Raw genomic sequence first — 18,003 nt, 5'->3', positions numbered from 1 at the left:
GTTTCAAAAGTTTTGGGTTTTTTATTTATTACCTGTTACACAGTAAAATTTCCTTCTGCTTTCTCCTTCCACTTAGTGACCTGTTTTCCACGGCACTTGTAATATTCATGTTTATTCTTCTTAAAGTGCCCTCTCCTCAATTGAGGTTGGCTACTAAAATTATTGCAAACTCTTCTATCTTCAGCTGTTCTAAATTTAGCTCTGTCCATTATTGGGTGTTTCTAAACCACGATAGTCTTTTCCTTCCTAGTCCACTTTCTCCCTCGATTTTTTCCTTTCACTATTAGTTATTATTTCTCAATATGTGGCCTATGTAAGATGTTTTTCTAACTTTCACTGTGTTAAAAAGTTTACGTTCCTTGCCTATTCTATTCAGCACTTTTTCGTTTGAGGATGTCCATATTTTGAGGATTCTCTGGTAGATCCACATTTCAAAGGCCTCCCAATTTATTGATGGTTGATGTTTTAAGGATCCACGTCTTAACTGCATAAAAATAGTCTACCAGGCGTAGCATTTTGATAAACGCAGTCGAACTTTGAGTTTTATTCGAGAATCACAGTCTTGATTTTTTCAAAAGATTTTCTGTTCATGTTTTTTTTTAATATTAAATGTATTCTAAATAAACTATTATTCAACGATTTTATCTGCCATTGCCGCAAAACCACTGATTTGGTGCACAATGCATTTTAAATGGATGGTTACTCTGTGCACAAACGCGTTCAACTGAGGCCCACTCTCCTTGATTTGCTACCTGAGTGACCTTCGCGGTTTTAGGTATTTGTGTACAATTGTACCAAAAAAATTTCAAAATCTTTTTAGTAGAGAAAAGTTCTTCTTGCCTTATCAGCAAATGCAGTTTTTATATCGTCCATACCTTTTCTTTTAATGGAAATCATGCTGCTGTATTTGTTGTGGGTTTTCCGTCTTCATGAAATTCTATCACTAATGCCTGGGTTTCCTCGAAAGTGGCACCGACAAACTGCGATGAATTACCTCAGATTACGGTGAAAAATTCACGGTTCTTCACTGCGGCAATGGAATGTGCAAACTCAGCAAGCGGTGGCTTCAAACGCATCCTTGGAATTCACCGCTATTATTTTGCTTGGTACAGTTTTTTATGACGTCACTCATCGCAGTGTTACTCTCGCAGTTTGTCGGTGCCGCTTTCCAGGAAACCGAGGCTTAACAATCAGTTAGACTGTACGAATTCGAATTTTTGTTCGAATCAATAAAAATGTCGCATTGCTCAGTAACACATAGTCCTAAGTGAACGCGTTTAGATGAGTCGAGTCGGTCGTATATCGCGCTCGAAAATTTTAACGGATACGTCCAAATTTATTTGATTTTGTCACTAAGTGAACACCTACATTGGATCCGTATTTCTCCGATCCAACGTCGGATTGAAAACAAACTCAAGGTATTAAAGCGTAGTGCCTACACTGCAGTGGGAATCCCGATCCGATATCGAGCGATTTACGCTTTAATACTACGCACTACGCTTTAATACCTTGAGTTTGTTTTCAATCCGACGTCGGATTGGAGAAATGCGGATCCAATGTAGGTGCAGCCTAAACCGTCGTGCATAGACATAATAAGAATAGAGAAGCATCCTAAGAAAAATAGTGTAACTCAGAGCAGTCTATCGGTGATCTATCCACTAATGTATATATACATACATTGAAAATCATAATTTGGGAGTGCTTCTCGTAACATTGAAGTGTCTTGGTTTGTTTATTCATACTGCATCTTGATTGTGACACATCGCCACTATGACTCAGTGGCGCTTGGATCTAGTTACTTACATTTCTTATCAAACTATTTTCATTGTTTGTTTATACATACCTTTTTATTTGTTTACTGTCGTTTTGTTTATACATAATTCTTTATTGGTTTAAGTATTGTCGGCTTGTTTATACATAGGTTAAGTACTGTCTTGATGGTTTGTTTATACATAATTTTTCATCCATTTAAGTACTGGCGGCTCGTTTATACATAATTTTTTATTGGATCACCGCTGGTTAATTTTACATGCTTATTGGAATTAGTTCTTTAGTATTTTTGAAGTAGTGTAGTTACAAGATGGTTAAAGTGGACATGTAACTTTTGATGATTTTATAATATTTTCCCAGATGTTCCCAATCCTTTTTTTTTCATCTTTTTCGATGTTTTGAGTTCTAATACATCGTAAAAAACTCGTTTGACTTCCATTATTCACCTTTGTCACAAACTAACTAGGACTCTGGGCTAAAGATATTTGGTTGGATAGTACATATTTCTTTGGAATAAAGTGTCGTATCATACATGGCATCTGTCTTGGATTCGATTAAAATATCTTTTCGAATATATTATCGTATTGTACATGCCGCCGGAATGGACTGTAAGATACTCCAACCAAATTTCAAAATCTTGATAGTACCGAAAAGTTCTTATTGAAGCCCTGTCAACAAATGCAGATTTTGTATTATCAATACACTATTCCACTTTTATTAATTGAAATTTTGCTGCCTTTTATAATCTTGTCTGTAGATCTTCGTGAAACTCATCACTAATGCTACTTCCAACCAAACTTCAAAATCTTGATAGTACCGAACATTTCCTTTGATGCCTTGTCAACTTGATCTTGTTGGTCGATCTTTATGAAACTCTTCACTAAGGCTACTGTACAATAAATATATTATACACGGCTCACTAAAATAATTAGTTACGCCCCTGTACTACTGATTACTTAAAATTCAAGTAGTATTTATGTAACCTTTCTGGAAACTCCAGGTTATTGTTGAGACTCGCATTTGAACCCCTCGCCGGGGCAGATCGTCAAAAGCTTCCTAACGAGAATCATCTCTAATCTATCGACGCTCCCGCTATTCGTAAAAAGGCCGCATTTTACCGGTTTTTTTTGCTATCGTTTTATACCGCTCAGATAATTCAATCTGCTCAGTATTATCGACGATGATTTATTTAGCGTATTAGTGAGTGCCTTACAAATGAACCAAATGGATTATGGAATTCAATCAGAGCTCTGATGTGACACGTCATCAAGGAATAAAACTGTAAGTACTCTACATGTATGTGAACATAACTTATTAGTCGTGATACTGTATGCATTTTGAACCATATACCTCTCGTAGCAAATATTCTTTGTGCCATTTATGCAGATAATACTTTAAATTACATATGAAAAATCGTTATCTACTCTTAACCAGCTTACCTATGGGAATATACTCTATAACCGTACAATAAGTATAGGTTACTATTGTTAAGGATACTTTACGTATTGCCTAAACATTTCTGTTCCATCGAGCCGTATCATATTAATTATTTATTAATTAAATCCTCAAGGTCCTTCGTATTTGCATATTTTGATAATCTCTATTCTGAGAATAACGGTTTTTCATTTATAGTGTCTTTCTGTTGCATTTGGAAATTTCCAAGCCACGCCGCCCCGGCACAAAAATAAAATATTCCTCTCTTTCTGCACTCAAATTCTCAGTATTTAACCCAGCACGTCTCTACAATAGCTGGTAGGTTGTTAAGCCCGGTCTACACGTGCAATTTCAGAAACTACTTGCTTTGTTCAAATAAAGGAGTCGTTTTGTTTGTATGAAAAAATATTTGCATATATTACATTATTTTATTTTCGTAAATATATTTTTCTGTTTATAGTATACAAAAAGTGTACTCATTTCTTGGCTGATAGTACGGGTGTTATAATTTTAACATTGTTTGTTCAACCTTTTGATTTAAATTAAATTTATAATTTTGAATCCGATTAAGCCTGGTTCACAGGTTACAAAAATTATTAAAAATAATTTTGTTTTCTTGCATAAATTGTAAGTTTTTGCTACATTTAGCTTCGCTTAAGCTCATTTTACACTTCTAGAAAACTATAGAAAATAAATAATTGTTTTTTCCTTCAATTTAATTAATTTAAATACTTGTTAAGGGTGTCTCACACTTGCTGAAAAATACCCATTTTGGAAAATTGCATATATTTTGAAATTTTATAGTTTTGCATTTCATATACTAATCTGCGCTCATACAGGGTGATACTATTAAGCCAATCTCACACTATTAAACGTGTAATATATAATATATTGTACATATTCTCTCATTTTCGCATCGATTTATAGGTTTAGACATTTGCAAATAATCTATCTAATCTCACATTCTCGCAACATGGCTGACCGATCAAAATATAACCGACAGAGGCTCACCGCAAAACTTGATATAACCAAGTTGGCTGATTCGGTTCCCACAACTCTTAATTCTCTAAACAAATATAAAATTCGTGAAATAATTTCACAACTCAAACATTCTTACGGACTTTTCCGCGATGCTCAAAATGTGCTGGAGACGATCCCCGAGGAACCTACCCCCTCTACTGATTCCTCTGTGGTTTTTGATAAATATTTGGATACAATTTCTCTATTGGAAGAAAGGTTAGAGGTCATTGAAAGTTCTAATGTGACTGCTACCCCCTCCCTCCAATTTGACCCTAATTCTTCTCTAACCTCACAGTCTATGGCTAGGCAACGAACAGTAAACCTCCCTCGTATTCAGTTAAAACCATTTAGTGGCTTAGTTACTGAATACAATTCATTCATTGAGACCTTTGATACAATAATAGGATCTGATACTACATTAAGTGATCTGGAAAAACTCATTTACCTCAAAAGTTTTCTAACTTCCGAGCCTTTGACGCTTCTCGAGCATATCCCACTCACAGGTGACAATTACAAAATAGCCCGGGATAACCTGACACAAAGGTACGCCAACTCTAAATCGCTTATCAAAACTCTCATCTCTCAAATTCTTGATGCGCCTCCTATTTCTGGAAACGCAAATCACTCACAATTAAGAAATTTTCATACGGTCATGTCAAATAATTTCAAGGCCCTATTGAACTTGAATAGGCCCCCTTCAGATCTCTTGCATTTACTTCTCATACATATCGCTACTCAGAAACTCGACGCACCTACCATTAGGGCTCTTGAGTTCCAATCCGGTGGTAGCCAAGCTACCCCTGATTTTGTCCATTTTCTAGGGGAAATCGAGACACGCGTTGTTCATCTTGAGAATATTCAATCTCAATCAAAACCAAAATCGACTACTACTTCCAGACACTCTTTACACCTAGCCTCAGACACTTCTACCAGTAACCTTTCGCCTCGCTTAGGTCCTAAGAAATGTTCCTATTGCAACGACTCTCACTCGATCTACTCTTGTCCTCAGTTCAAGCAGTTGAATTCTAAAGAACGTTTTAGTTTTGTCAAACAAAATAAATTTTGTATTAATTGTCTTGGGTCTCACATGCTCGATCAGTGTAAATCCAAATTCTCTTGCATAGTTTGTAAATCTCGTCATCACACGTTGCTCCATTTCGACAAAACGGGTCATAGTAACCCTTCCGCGGCTGTTGGCCAACACAACTCAAATAATCATAATAAAACCGCTATCTCAAATAACTCCCATACACAGGGTAATTCACAACAGGGGCCCTCACATGTTAGAGCTCCTGAAACGGAAGTTAATCTTCAAAATTCGACTCCACATTCAATGGCTCTATCTGCAGCCTCGCTTGATAATCATTTGGTGTTATTAAGCACACTCCAGGTCTATCTTGTCGCTCCTAGCGGCAAGAGGGTCTTCGCAAAGGCACTTTTAGACTCGGCCTCACAGGTTTCATTTATTAGTGCTGACCTCGTAAAGGAACTGTCACTCACCACTAGAGATGGAAAATTACGGATCAATGGAATTAACTCCACCTCATCCTCGTCTCAATCTATTGTAGATACAACAATTTTCGCTGTCGCTAACGACGTTCCTTTTGACATCTCGTGCTCTGTACTCCCAAAGATAACAAATCCGCTTCCTCAAATTTCTATTTCGGCGAGCAAACTAAACATACCCTCAGAGATACCATTAGGTGATCCGATGTTCCATGTAACATCCCCAATTGGTATCCTGCTCGGTGCAGACCTGTATAACGATATCATTCAACCTGAAATAATTCGTTTGGGAAAAGGTCTTCCCGTTCTTCAACGCACTCTACTCGGGTACACGATATCAGGGTCAGTTCCAGACTTTGCTCTTAAGTCGAAAAATACTAAAAAGGCTTTGGAATTTTATTCAAACTCTCTCGTTACTTGTTGTTCTCATAACACTCCTTCCGCCGTAAATGAGCCGGTAGTGTCCAACGAGGAACTATCCGATCATTTACAAAAATTCTGGGAGCTGGAAGAAGCCGCTCCTCAGAACACCGATCTCATTAATGATCACCCCGCTGAAATTAATTTTGTAAAACATGTTAATGTTCTCCCCAATGGACGATATGAGTCCACACTCAATCTCAAACTCCCTATCGAAGATATAGACATGGGAAATTCGTTTCTCTCGGCAAAAAGACGTTTTCTCAGTCTCGAGAAACGTTTTCAACTCAACCCTGATTTATTGGAAAAATATCAGGACATTATATCGGAATATCTCAATAACGGACAAATAATTCAAGTGCCGTTAAAAATGCTAAATGACTCAGGTAAACCTAATTACTTTCTCCCTCACTTTCCCGTTTTCAAATCCAACTCTACTACTTCCACTCGTATAGTTTTCGATCCAAACAATAAATCGTCTACGGGAATCTCCCTCAGTGACGTCATAGACAAAGGTTATGTCGTCCAACATGAACTTTTTGACATTCTCGCTAAGTTTCGTCAGTTTAAATTCGCACTAGTAGGCGACATCAAGGCTATGTTCCTACAAATCGCCATTTGTCCCACTGAAACATTTCTGTTAAATTTTCTCTTTAGGGACAATATTCAGCAGCCTTTACGGTGCTATCAATTTCAAAGATTACCCTTCGGGCTCCCAAGTAGCCCATTTATCGCTCAAAGAGTTATCAAGCACATCGCTGACAACAACAAACATACCCACGAACTTGCTACTAGTGTTCTGCAAGAATCTATCTATATGGATGACCTGATCAGCGGTGCTGACAGTCTTCATGAATTAAGTTGTCTTTTCGAACAATTAACTTCTTTGCTAGAAACCCATGGTTTCCTCCTCCACAAGTGGAACTGCAGTTCTTCAGAATTTCTGTCTCAACACAATTTAAATCCCGTCTCTGAAGTCAGTCTTAACCTCACGGGATCTGATAAAGTCTTAGGCATATTCTGGGATTCAGAACGCGACCACTTTTCGTTTAAAACTCCTATCTTCAAATTGGCTAATGTTGTTACTAAACGTACTATTCTCTCCTACATTGCTACTTTGTATGACCCGCTAGGATGGTTATCCCCTGTCCTTGTGAACGCTAAGCTCTTGATACAGGAAATATGGTCCCAGAAATTGGACTGGGATCAACCCATTGACTCACCCATCATTATGAAAAATTGGCAAAACCTCTTATCGACATTCAAAACTATAGAAGAGGTCAAGGTACCTCGATGCTTACTTTTACAAAAGAAAGTTGTTGATGTTCAATTAATTATTTTCACCGACGCATCGGAAAAAATATACAGCACTTGTGTGTATCTCAAAGCGACATACTCAGACTTTTCTGTATCGTCGCGGCTTATCGCTTCTAAAAACAAAATTTCTCCGCTAAAAAATAAACTCACCATCCCCAAATTGGAACTTTGTGGAATAGTGTTGGGAGTCACTCTGGCTCATAGACTTTTTCACATCTTCAAGAAAAATTTGAGTATATCTTCATCTCATCTCTTTGCTGACTCTACAATTGCCTTGTCTTGGATACTTTCTAAAAAACACATTTGGAACATTTTTGTACAAAACAGAATTCAAAAGGTCAATTCCTTGTTGGAAACTTTTCCTTGTGATTTCCATTTCGTCAGAAGTCACGAAAACATCGCTGACCCCGCTTCCAGAGGGATAAATGTCTTTGATAATCCCCAGACCACCGAAGACTGGTTATGCGGACCTAGCTTTATTAGAGACAATCCCATCGATTTTTCTCTTCATCAAATTCCTCATTTTCAGGATGATCTTCCTGAATTAAGGAAGTTAGTTGTCTCAAACATAGCAACAAATCACGAACTCAACGACACCTTTGAAAATCTATTCGCTAAATCTTCTTCTTTTCGTAAAATTCAAAGAATTGTCGCTTATCTTTTTAGATTCATCAGTAATATTAAAAAGAAAATAAATAACTCTCCACGAGATACGGATATATTGACGCCACCCGAAATGGAGATCGCTGATCACGCGATCATCAGGTATATCCAAAGTATCTACTTTAAAAAAGAGATTCTTGAATTGAAAAATGCTAAACTCGTGACCAATAAAGCCATTCGTAAACTCAACCCCTTCCTACAACATAATGATGGGCTGATTCGTGTGGGAGGACGTCTCCGACACGCCCCCATATCGTATAATCAAAAACACCCCATTCTACTTCCTTCTAAATGTCGAGTTGTAGAACTAATCTTGACTCAAGCTCATCATAAGTTATTACATTCAGGCGCGCAAACAGTACTTTCGTATGTCAAAATGAAGTACTGGCCAATTGACGGATTAAGACAGATTAAACGCTTAATTCGTAAGTGTGTAAACTGTTTCCGATTCATGACACCCAATTCTGTTCAACAGATGGCAGATATGCATCCCGATCGTGTACTCCCCACTAGACCCTTCCAAGTCGTCTCAGTGGACTATGGGGGGTTCTTCTTAATTAAGTCCTCACATTTGAGGAAGGCACCGCTTTACAAAGCATACGTAGCCTATTTCATTTGCATGAGCACTAAATGTGTTCATATCGAACTCGTCACAGGATTAAGCGCAGAAGCCTATATTCTTACTCTGAAAAGGTTTATTGCCAGAAGATCCACGCCCAGTATTATTTGGAGCGACAATGCCACAAATTTCCATGGGGCAAAAAATGAAATGCGCGAATTCTATGATTTTTTCTTAAATCAAAATAATTCGGAACAGATTAAGGAATTCTGTACTCAAAACTCCATAACTTTCAAGATGGGTGTTCCCCGCAACCCCCATCAATTCGGCCTCCATGAGGTAGGAATAAAGAGTGTGAAGTATCACCTCTATCGAATTATAGGAAATTCCCACTTCACCTTTGAAGTGTTTAACACAGTATTATGCCAAATCGAGGCTATTCTAAATTCGAGACCCATCACTAGGATGTCGTCTGACGCCAATGACTTCGCTTTCCTATCTCCAGCTCACTTCTTAGTTCAAAGAAGTTTAACCGCGCCCCCTGAACCAAGTGTTTCAGAGATACCTGAAAATAGGTTGAATCTTTTTCAGCGTATTAGTAAAATTCAACAGCAATTTTGGAAATTGTGGAAAAAAGACTATCTTTGCCTCCTGCAGCAAAGAAATAAATGGACCGACCCTACTGACCCTGTCAAGATCGGGGATTTGGTTCTGTTGAAGGAGGATGGTACTCCTCCACTCTTATGGCCAACTGCCAGGGTAATAGATGTATTGCCTGGTAAGGATGGTCTAGTTCGTACTGTCAAGATTCACACTACTCACGGTGATTTTCTTCGTGGTATTACGAAAATCGCTGTGATTCCCCTGGAAGATTAAAATCTATCCCTAGGGGGAAAACTTATCGTTTTCCTCCATTTTATCGTTGTTACCCCTTGTGTATATAAACTCTAATTTCTTCAAACATTTCTTATCGTTGTGCACATCTTTGCCAATCCCCTCTCTTCGAGGTGATATAGGCCATCTCTCTCGCCTGTCGCCCCCGGCAATATGTACAATAAATATATTATACACGGCTCACTAAAATAATTAGTTACGCCCCTGTACTACTGATTACTTAAAATTCAAGTAGTATTTATGTAACCTTTCTGGAAACTCCAGGTTATTGTTGAGACTCGCATTTGAACCCCTCGCCGGGGCAGATCGTCAAAAGCTTCCTAACGAGAATCATCTCTAATCTATCGACGCTCCCGCTATTCGTAAAAAGGCCGCATTTTACCGGTTTTTTTTGCTATCGTTTTATACCGCTCAGATAATTCAATCTGCTCAGTATTATCGACGATGATTTATTTAGCGTATTAGTGAGTGCCTTACAAATGAACCAAATGGATTATGGAATTCAATCAGAGCTCTGATGTGACACGTCATCAAGGAATAAAACTGTAAGTACTCTACATGTATGTGAACATAACTTATTAGTCGTGATACTGTATGCATTTTGAACCATATACCTCTCGTAGCAAATATTCTTTGTGCCATTTATGCAGATAATACTTTAAATTACATATGAAAAATCGTTATCTACTCTTAACCAGCTTACCTATGGGAATATACTCTATAACCGTACAATAAGTATAGGTTACTATTGTTAAGGATACTTTACGTATTGCCTAAACAGCTACTTCCAACCAAATTTCAAAATCTTGATAGTACCGAACAGTTCCTTTGATCTCTTGTCAATTTGATCTTGCTGGTCGATCTTTATGAAATTTTTCACTAGGGCTACTCCAACCAAATTTTCAAAATCTTGATAGTACTGAAAAGTTCTTCTTGTTGAAGCCTTGTCAACAAATTAGTTTTCTATTCTCGATACATCGTATTTCAATTTTTTTAATTGAAATCTTGCTGCCCTTTCTGATCTTGCTTGATAGTACCAGTTCTTCAGGTAGTACCAGGATAAAACAATTCTTTTTGCTGAAACATTTCAACAAATGCAGTTTTTATATCATCTATCTATACATTCTTTTTCACATTTCTGATTGAAATCTTGCTGCTCTCTTTGATCTTGTTGGTCGATATTTATGAAACTCATCACTAAGGCTACTTCAACAACGAAGTTTTAAAATCTTGATAGTACCGAACATTTCTTGTTGATCCCTTGTCAGTAAATGTAGTTTTTATAGGCTACGCCAACCAAATTTCAAAATCTTGATAGTACCGAACAGTTTTTGTTGATGCCTGTCAGCAAATACAGTTTATATAATATCGGTACATTCTATTTCACTTTTGTAAATCAAAACCATACTGCTCTTTTTGATCTTGTCTAGCTACCTTTATGAAATTCATCACTAATCAACCAATTCAAAATCTTGATAGTACGGAACAATTCTTGTTGATGCCTTATCAGCAACTAGTCTTTGTATCATTAATACATTCTTTTTCACTTTTTTCCCATCGAAATCATTGCTATTTAGAACATTTTTATGACTTCAATACATACTTTTTTAAATCTTTGTATACTGTTTATTCTGCACGTGAACAACTCAATGTTATCATATTTTGCAAAAAGACATCTTACATTCGAAGATTTCAAATTCTGCTATTATTTAAACTGATGTTCCAATGAGATTTGTCTCTTTTTTAGCTACATGCTGTTATGTTTTGCATAATGAAACTAATTTTAAACTACATGAACGATTGTAGCATCTTCGATACCAAATCTTAACGGCTCTGTGGCTTAATTGGATAAAGCGCTGTGTTCTTAATGCAGAGACTGTGAGTTCGAACCTCACCAGAGTCAAGATTTTACAGTGTGTCGATAAGATTCTACAATACAGTCAGCTATTAAGAAATGTAAAATAAACATTGATCAGTTATGTATTGTCATAACAGCATTCAATTATATAATGATCTCGTTCTGTAGGTTTTTCATTTTCCCTCTTAATTTTCTTGTTTTATATTTCCCTAATTTGGAAACACTCGATCTTGTGGCAGCCATAAATAACATTTTTCCGTCAAAGGGATTCCATCTTATAACTCACGATTATTTACTTCATTTTAACCAGTTATTATTTAATAGACTAATATATTTTATATAAACTAATAATCTACCCTTTTCTTTTCCGTTAACAACATTTACAGTAAATCCTGTAAACTGCCTATACTTCACAGTTAAAAGTTTTCATCATGGACTCCATTTCGTGGATTATGATTTGAGTCCATGTCGTGTATTATTATGGTGCAGTCAGCAATTTGTGAATAAAACTAAAAGAAAACATTTAAATGATCTTATAAATTTTTATAGAAAATAACTCATCAAATTCTTAGTTTTTATGATTGTTTAGTTTGAAACTGATACTAGTCTAATATTTTAATTTATTATTCATCGTAGAATATATTTTAAATTTTGTACAATTTTTGGCGGAAACGGATGTCAAGTTATACCTTTTTCTGATTGGTCGGCAACTGTCTACGTCTCCCTCTGTGTAGTATTTCTCATATTACGGAAATTTGTACCGTAAGCACACTTATCTCTACGGCCATGGAATATCGTCACCATCTCGTCCCCCCACCACTTTGCTAACGTTGCGCATTCCCGTACGTTGTGTCGTTTCAGCAAAAATTAAAACATGGCTACGAATTACATTTGCGTTGATTTGTGATCCGTCAAATAATAAACTTAACCCTATACATTGGTGAATTAAGGTATTCTAACCTAAGTTTAACAATTTTTAAATTAATTTGTGACTAAATAGACATACATATTTTTACGGTGAACTAAAATATTAAATTTCTTTTCTTCGTGAGTACAAAATGGCGGCTTACGGTGCAATTGAATGATTCGAGTATAAAATTCAAAAGTGGTTTTAACTAACTTTGGGTAAATATTTAGTTGTTTTAACGTTATGGTGACATCGAGGGATGTTTATACTATTTATTCAATTGTTTTAAAAGTAATTTTTTAGCAGAAAAGTCTAAAAATCAGAAAAATTCAGCAACAAAATACAAGAGGTAAGTTAACCTATTAAATATTAAATTATTTACTTCTTTTTGTGTAAATTAATATCTTCTTATGTTTGGGGTTGTCCTTTAGGCAAGATCTCAATGTGAACTCAAGGGCGTGGTTCGTATTACATGTAACATATTCTTTTCAATTTCTTTGATTATATTTGTTTACTAAGTTCTTTTGATTGTTTGGGGTATTAGGGCACTGTGTTCCAACCTTTTCTCAATAGATTTCCATTAATTGATCCTTTGTTCATCCCCTCATGCCGAAAATTTGAATTTTTAAAGTGGACCCTTTTGAGTAATTTTGGCCTAAAGTTAACTCTATCTTTTGATGCTACTACCTTTATTGATGTTATACATGTTTACATACACGAGGGTATCGTATTATGTACAATTTATGTTGGATTTTAGGCCTTGGTACAGAGGAAACCTTCTCAACACCACCAGGATTACTTTTGCTCATATTTTAGGTTTAGGGGGTTGTTTGGGGGTCATTTGGTACATAGTTTCTTTGTTAACCCATAGGATCTGCTGTAGGTATTATGTAATCAAGTAAACTATGAGTAGAGTAGGTCTAATCTTGTGTCTAAATGAGAGTTTACTTATGTTATAACAATTTGTTGTAAACCCCTAACCCTTTTCATTCAATAAATAGCAAAAATGTACATTAGGAAGTCATTTTGTGTACTTGGATTTTCAAGCCTTTTAAAGAGTAAACCTTTTCATAATAACCAGATCAATTTTTTGCTTTTAATTGTCGTTGGGGGGGTTGTTTAAATGGGCTTCTACCACATATTTTCCTGTTAACACATGGCATCTGTTGTACGTATTATGTAATGAGGTAAACTATGAGGGGGGTAGGTACTAATATTGTTTGTAAATAAGAGTTTACTTTATGTTGTAACAATTTTTTGTAACCCCCTTACCCTTTTAATCCCATAAATAGCAAAAATGTACAGTAGGAAATCATTTTGTGTCCTTCGTCTTGTATTTTCAAGCCTTTTAAGGAGTAAACTTTTTCATAATAGCCCAGATTTATTTTTTGTTTTAATTCTTGTTAGGGGGGTAGATAATTCATTGTGGTCCCCTCACCCTATTTATCGAAATTAAGAAAAAATGTACATTACGGCATCACTAATTTTATTTTTAGAATGTTAGCTGAATAAATCTTTTCATAATCATCACATTTAGTTTATTCTTAAATTATGGGGGGTTGTGTAGGGGGCATATTTATACATTGTTGACTCAGATTTTAGTGTAAATGGTCAAGGTATGTATCAGGTATCAATTTTTACTGTTGATAATGGTTTAGATGTGTGTTTAGAGTATGTAACGTGATGCCCCCCTGTGATAGTTTAATTAGTATAATTGAAAAAATGTGTAAGATGGTCAAAAATATCTTTTGTGGTATGTTTTAGTTGAAAGGAAATATGTATTTTGGATATTTATTCTCAAAAATTGGTTATTATTCGGGTAGGATTTATAAAAATTTAATAAAATTGGTATATTTTGATGTGGATATGTTTTGGTTTTAAGAGCAAACTGTTTTGTGTTCTCTATGGGAACATATTTTGAATGTAATATTAAGGATAAAGGAAGGAGTAAGGTTCTTTTTTCTCGATTCATAATGCTCCTCTTGTATATTCAGAGAAATATGATGCCCCCCTGTGATGTCATTTTAATTAATAATTAAAAAGAATGTCTAATATGGTCAAAAAATGATTTTTGTGGGTTGTTACAGTTGAAATGAAGTACATTTTTTGGGCAATTATCATCAAAAGTTGTTCGACATTTGAATATTTAATTACGATGCCACCTGTGATGTCATTTTAGTTGTAAAATTAAAAAGAATGTCCGAAGTGATCTAAAACTGTTTTTTGTGAGTTGTTATAGTTGAAATCAAGTACTTTTTTTGGATAATTATCATCAAAAGTTGTTACGATATATTCGTAGGATTTATAAAATTTACCAAAAGTGGTATATTTTTGTGTGGGTTTTTGTTTTAAAGGGAATCAGTTAATTAAAAAGAATGTCCGAAGTGATCTAAAACTGTTTTTTGCGAGTTGTTATAGTTGAAATCAAGTACTTTTTTTGGGTAATTATCATCAAAAGTTGTTCCGATATATTCGTAGGATTTATAAAATTTAACAAAAGTGTTATATTTTTGTGTGGGTTTGTTTTGTTTTAAGGGAATCAATTTTTTGCTCTCTATGGGAACCTATTTTTAATTTAATAGCAAGGGTAAAGGAAGGAGTTATTGTTCCTTATTCGTAATGATTCACTATAAGTTTCAGGTATTAAAATGTGATGCCCCCCTGATATCATTTTGATTAGTAAAATTGAAAAGAATGTCTGAAATGGTTATTTGTTGGTTGTTATAGTTGAAAGCTCGTACATTTTTGGGCAATTATCATTAAAAGTTGTTCGACATTTGAGTAGGATTTATTAAATTGTATTTTATTGTGGTATATTTTTGTGTGTTTTGTTTTTAAGGGGAACTCTTTTGAGTTCTCTGTGGAGACCTATTTTTAATTTAATAGTATGGATAAAGGAATGAGCTAGTATTATTGATCTTTATTCTTAATGGTTCACTTGTAAGTTTCGGGTATTAAACATGGTCCCCGTAATGTGATTTTAGTTAGTAACATTGAAAAGTATGTCTGAAATGGTCTAAAAATTGTTGTTATAGTTAAAAGCAAGTACATTTTTTGGGTGTTTTGTCATCAAAAGGAATTTGTTTTTTTTTCTGAGGTGTAAACTATAGTATTTGGGTTGATTCAGGATAGTTCCTAATATCTTGGCTGTCTCAAGTAGAAACACTGTAAGCGCCAAGTCGAAAAATGTTCACCAGAGTAGAAAACGTAAAGTGATGAAGTGAAGATGGAATGGGATATACAGTAGAACCTCTATTATCCGTCAGGGCACCGGACCAAGGGTATGACGGATAATCGAAAAGACGGTTAATAGAACATTAAAAAAAATTAAAAATTCACGGTACAACTCTCAAATTTCATTTGTATGTTTTGTTTCACAATATAAGAGGGATTTCTGTTCGTACAATCGAATCAATTTAAAATATTCTGAAATCTTTGTTTGTTTGGCTGTTGCTTCACATTTTGCGACAGCTGAATTTCTTAGTCGGCATAAGATCATGCAATCTACTTTATTGGCTTCTTCTTGTTGAGAATAACACTCGATGAATTATTGCATGTGCGATGCAGCTTCTCTAGATTATTTACGCAAATCTTTGTCAGCTACAATAGGTTCATCAACATATCTACAGTCAAATTCCAAGTCTGTGTCAGTTTCTGAATCTGTTTGGTCCGCCTTTGTTGCCATTTCAACGATTTCTTTATCTGTTTGGGATGATATCCCATCTAAGGTATTATCCCATCTTCCTGATCATGTTCCTGACCATAGCGGACGCAATTAACACATCTTTTTCAACAGGTCACTTTAGCGATTGTTTAAAATGTGCTAAGGTTATTCCTTTATATAAAGGTGGTGACCACGATTTACCTGCTAATTATCGTCCTATCTCTTTGTTACCATCGCTTTCAAAGATTGTAGAAAAATTGGTCAAAATCCGAATGATGACGTTCTTACAAAAACACTATTTACTTTCTTCTTGCCAATTCGGTTTCCAGTCATTGAAAAGTACATATGATGCCATCTTCGAATTCATGGAAAAGCTATACTTAGACTTAAATAACGATTACGTTGCTGCTGCAGTTTTCTGTGATCTATCTAAAGCCTTTGACTGTGTCAATCACAAAATACTTTTAAATAAACTGGAAAGATATGGTTTTAGAGGCACTACTCTAAAGTGGTTCAGTTCATACTTGGAAGACAGATGCCAGTCTGTATCAATCAATGAGCGCTATTCTAGTAATATCTTTATTAATTGTGGCGTACCTCAAGGCTCTGTCTTGGGTCCTATCTTTTTCTTGATCTATTTTAATGACATAATTAACCTCGATATTAATGGCCAGTTTACTATATTTGCAGACGATACCACAATTTTATGGCAAAACAAGGACTCTAAGGTACTGAACAAGATTATTAGTAGTGATATGCTAAAAATCTTAGAGTGGTGCAAAGCTAATCATTTGACATTTAATTTTTCAAAAACCAAATTAATTTCTTTTAAGAATGATCTAAACAATATTACTCTGGGTAATGAAGGCATTTGTTCTGATACTGTTAACAAATTTTTAGGTCTCTATATTGACAATAAACTTAAGTTTGAGCAACACACTGTATATTTAAGCAAAAAGATATCATCGGGTTGCTTTGCTGTCAAATCAGTTGCACACCATTTGGATTTCAAGATTGCAAAAAGTGTTTATGTGGCCCTGATTGAATCTAATTTGAGATACGGTATTGCCTTTTGGGGTAGCTGTTCTCTTCATCATTTCAGTAGAATCTTTATGCTACAAAAGAGAGCACTTAGATATTTATGCAGGGTCAAGTTTGGTACATCATGCAGGCCTCTGTTCCGGAAACATGGTATCTTGACACTTCCCTGCATATATATCGTTGAATTAGCATGCTTAATTTTTAAGAAACATAAAGAGGATATTCGGACAGATTCCCTTTATAACACTCGTCTAACTTACGTTATTCCACTTCCAATTCCCTCTTCTACACTAATTAAAAAATCATTTATTTACACTGGAAAGAAAGTGTTTAATCACCTACCACTCAACATAAGATCCTCAAGCAATATTTTTGTATTCCGAAGAGCAATCAAGAAGTTTTTATTATCTAAGTGTTACTATAGTATCGAGGAATTTTTTGAGGACAGTTGCGCTATTTGATGGCTTTTTTTATTTTTTTTTATTATGGAAGTTTTATAGTTAGTATTTAATGTATCTTGTACTGTGTTTGTACTATACCACGTGTTTTATAAATGTTAACTCATTTTTAGAAACAATAAATTTTCTCTCTCTCTCTCTCTCTCTGTCAGCAATGGATAGCAGCCGTTTGTGTCCTCATCACAAATCAAATTAACTTTTTTTTTATTTCTTTACATTTAAATTTTTGCTTATGTAGTCAATACAACGTGTGTATGTGCCCTGACGGTTAACAGAGGTGATGGTTAATGAAGAGACGGATAAATGAGGTTCCACTGTAATGTGTTTCATAGCAATGTAAATTGCGGTTCTACTCATTTTTTATTTTTTTCCTTGGTAAATGGTAGATAACAACACCCTAAATCCAAAAATGCAATAAAAGTGATTTTGAAAAACATGGATATACAGTGTTTCTACTTGGGGCAGCTGATCTGTCTGTATACGATTTAGTTA

The 18,003-nt window shown here is 35.2% G+C and overlaps 1 protein-coding gene and 1 non-coding gene across 2 annotated transcripts in view; both read left to right on the top strand.

Moving 5' to 3' along the window:
- Window positions 1-11,412: 11,412 nt before the first annotated feature.
- Window positions 11,413-11,486, top strand: Trnak-cuu (transfer RNA lysine (anticodon CUU)). Its single transcript has one exon. It is a non-coding gene; the product is annotated as a tRNA-Lys (tRNA).
- An 801-nt stretch (window positions 11,487-12,287) lies between these two features.
- The window catches only part of LOC114331294 (chromodomain-helicase-DNA-binding protein 1), a 105,526-nt gene continuing 99,810 nt past the window's right edge, over window positions 12,288-18,003 (top strand). The window contains exon 1 of the mRNA XM_050663241.1: window positions 12,288-12,697. The gene's annotated coding sequence lies outside the window, so the exon portion shown is untranslated. The remainder of the gene's footprint in view (window positions 12,698-18,003) is intronic.

This window comes from Diabrotica virgifera, chromosome 10, assembly GCF_917563875.1.
Source record: "Diabrotica virgifera virgifera chromosome 10, PGI_DIABVI_V3a".
Lineage (NCBI taxonomy): Eukaryota > Metazoa > Arthropoda > Insecta > Coleoptera > Chrysomelidae > Diabrotica > Diabrotica virgifera.
Note: the sequence above shows the minus strand (reverse complement) of the source record. Positions and strands in the feature narration are given on the sequence as shown.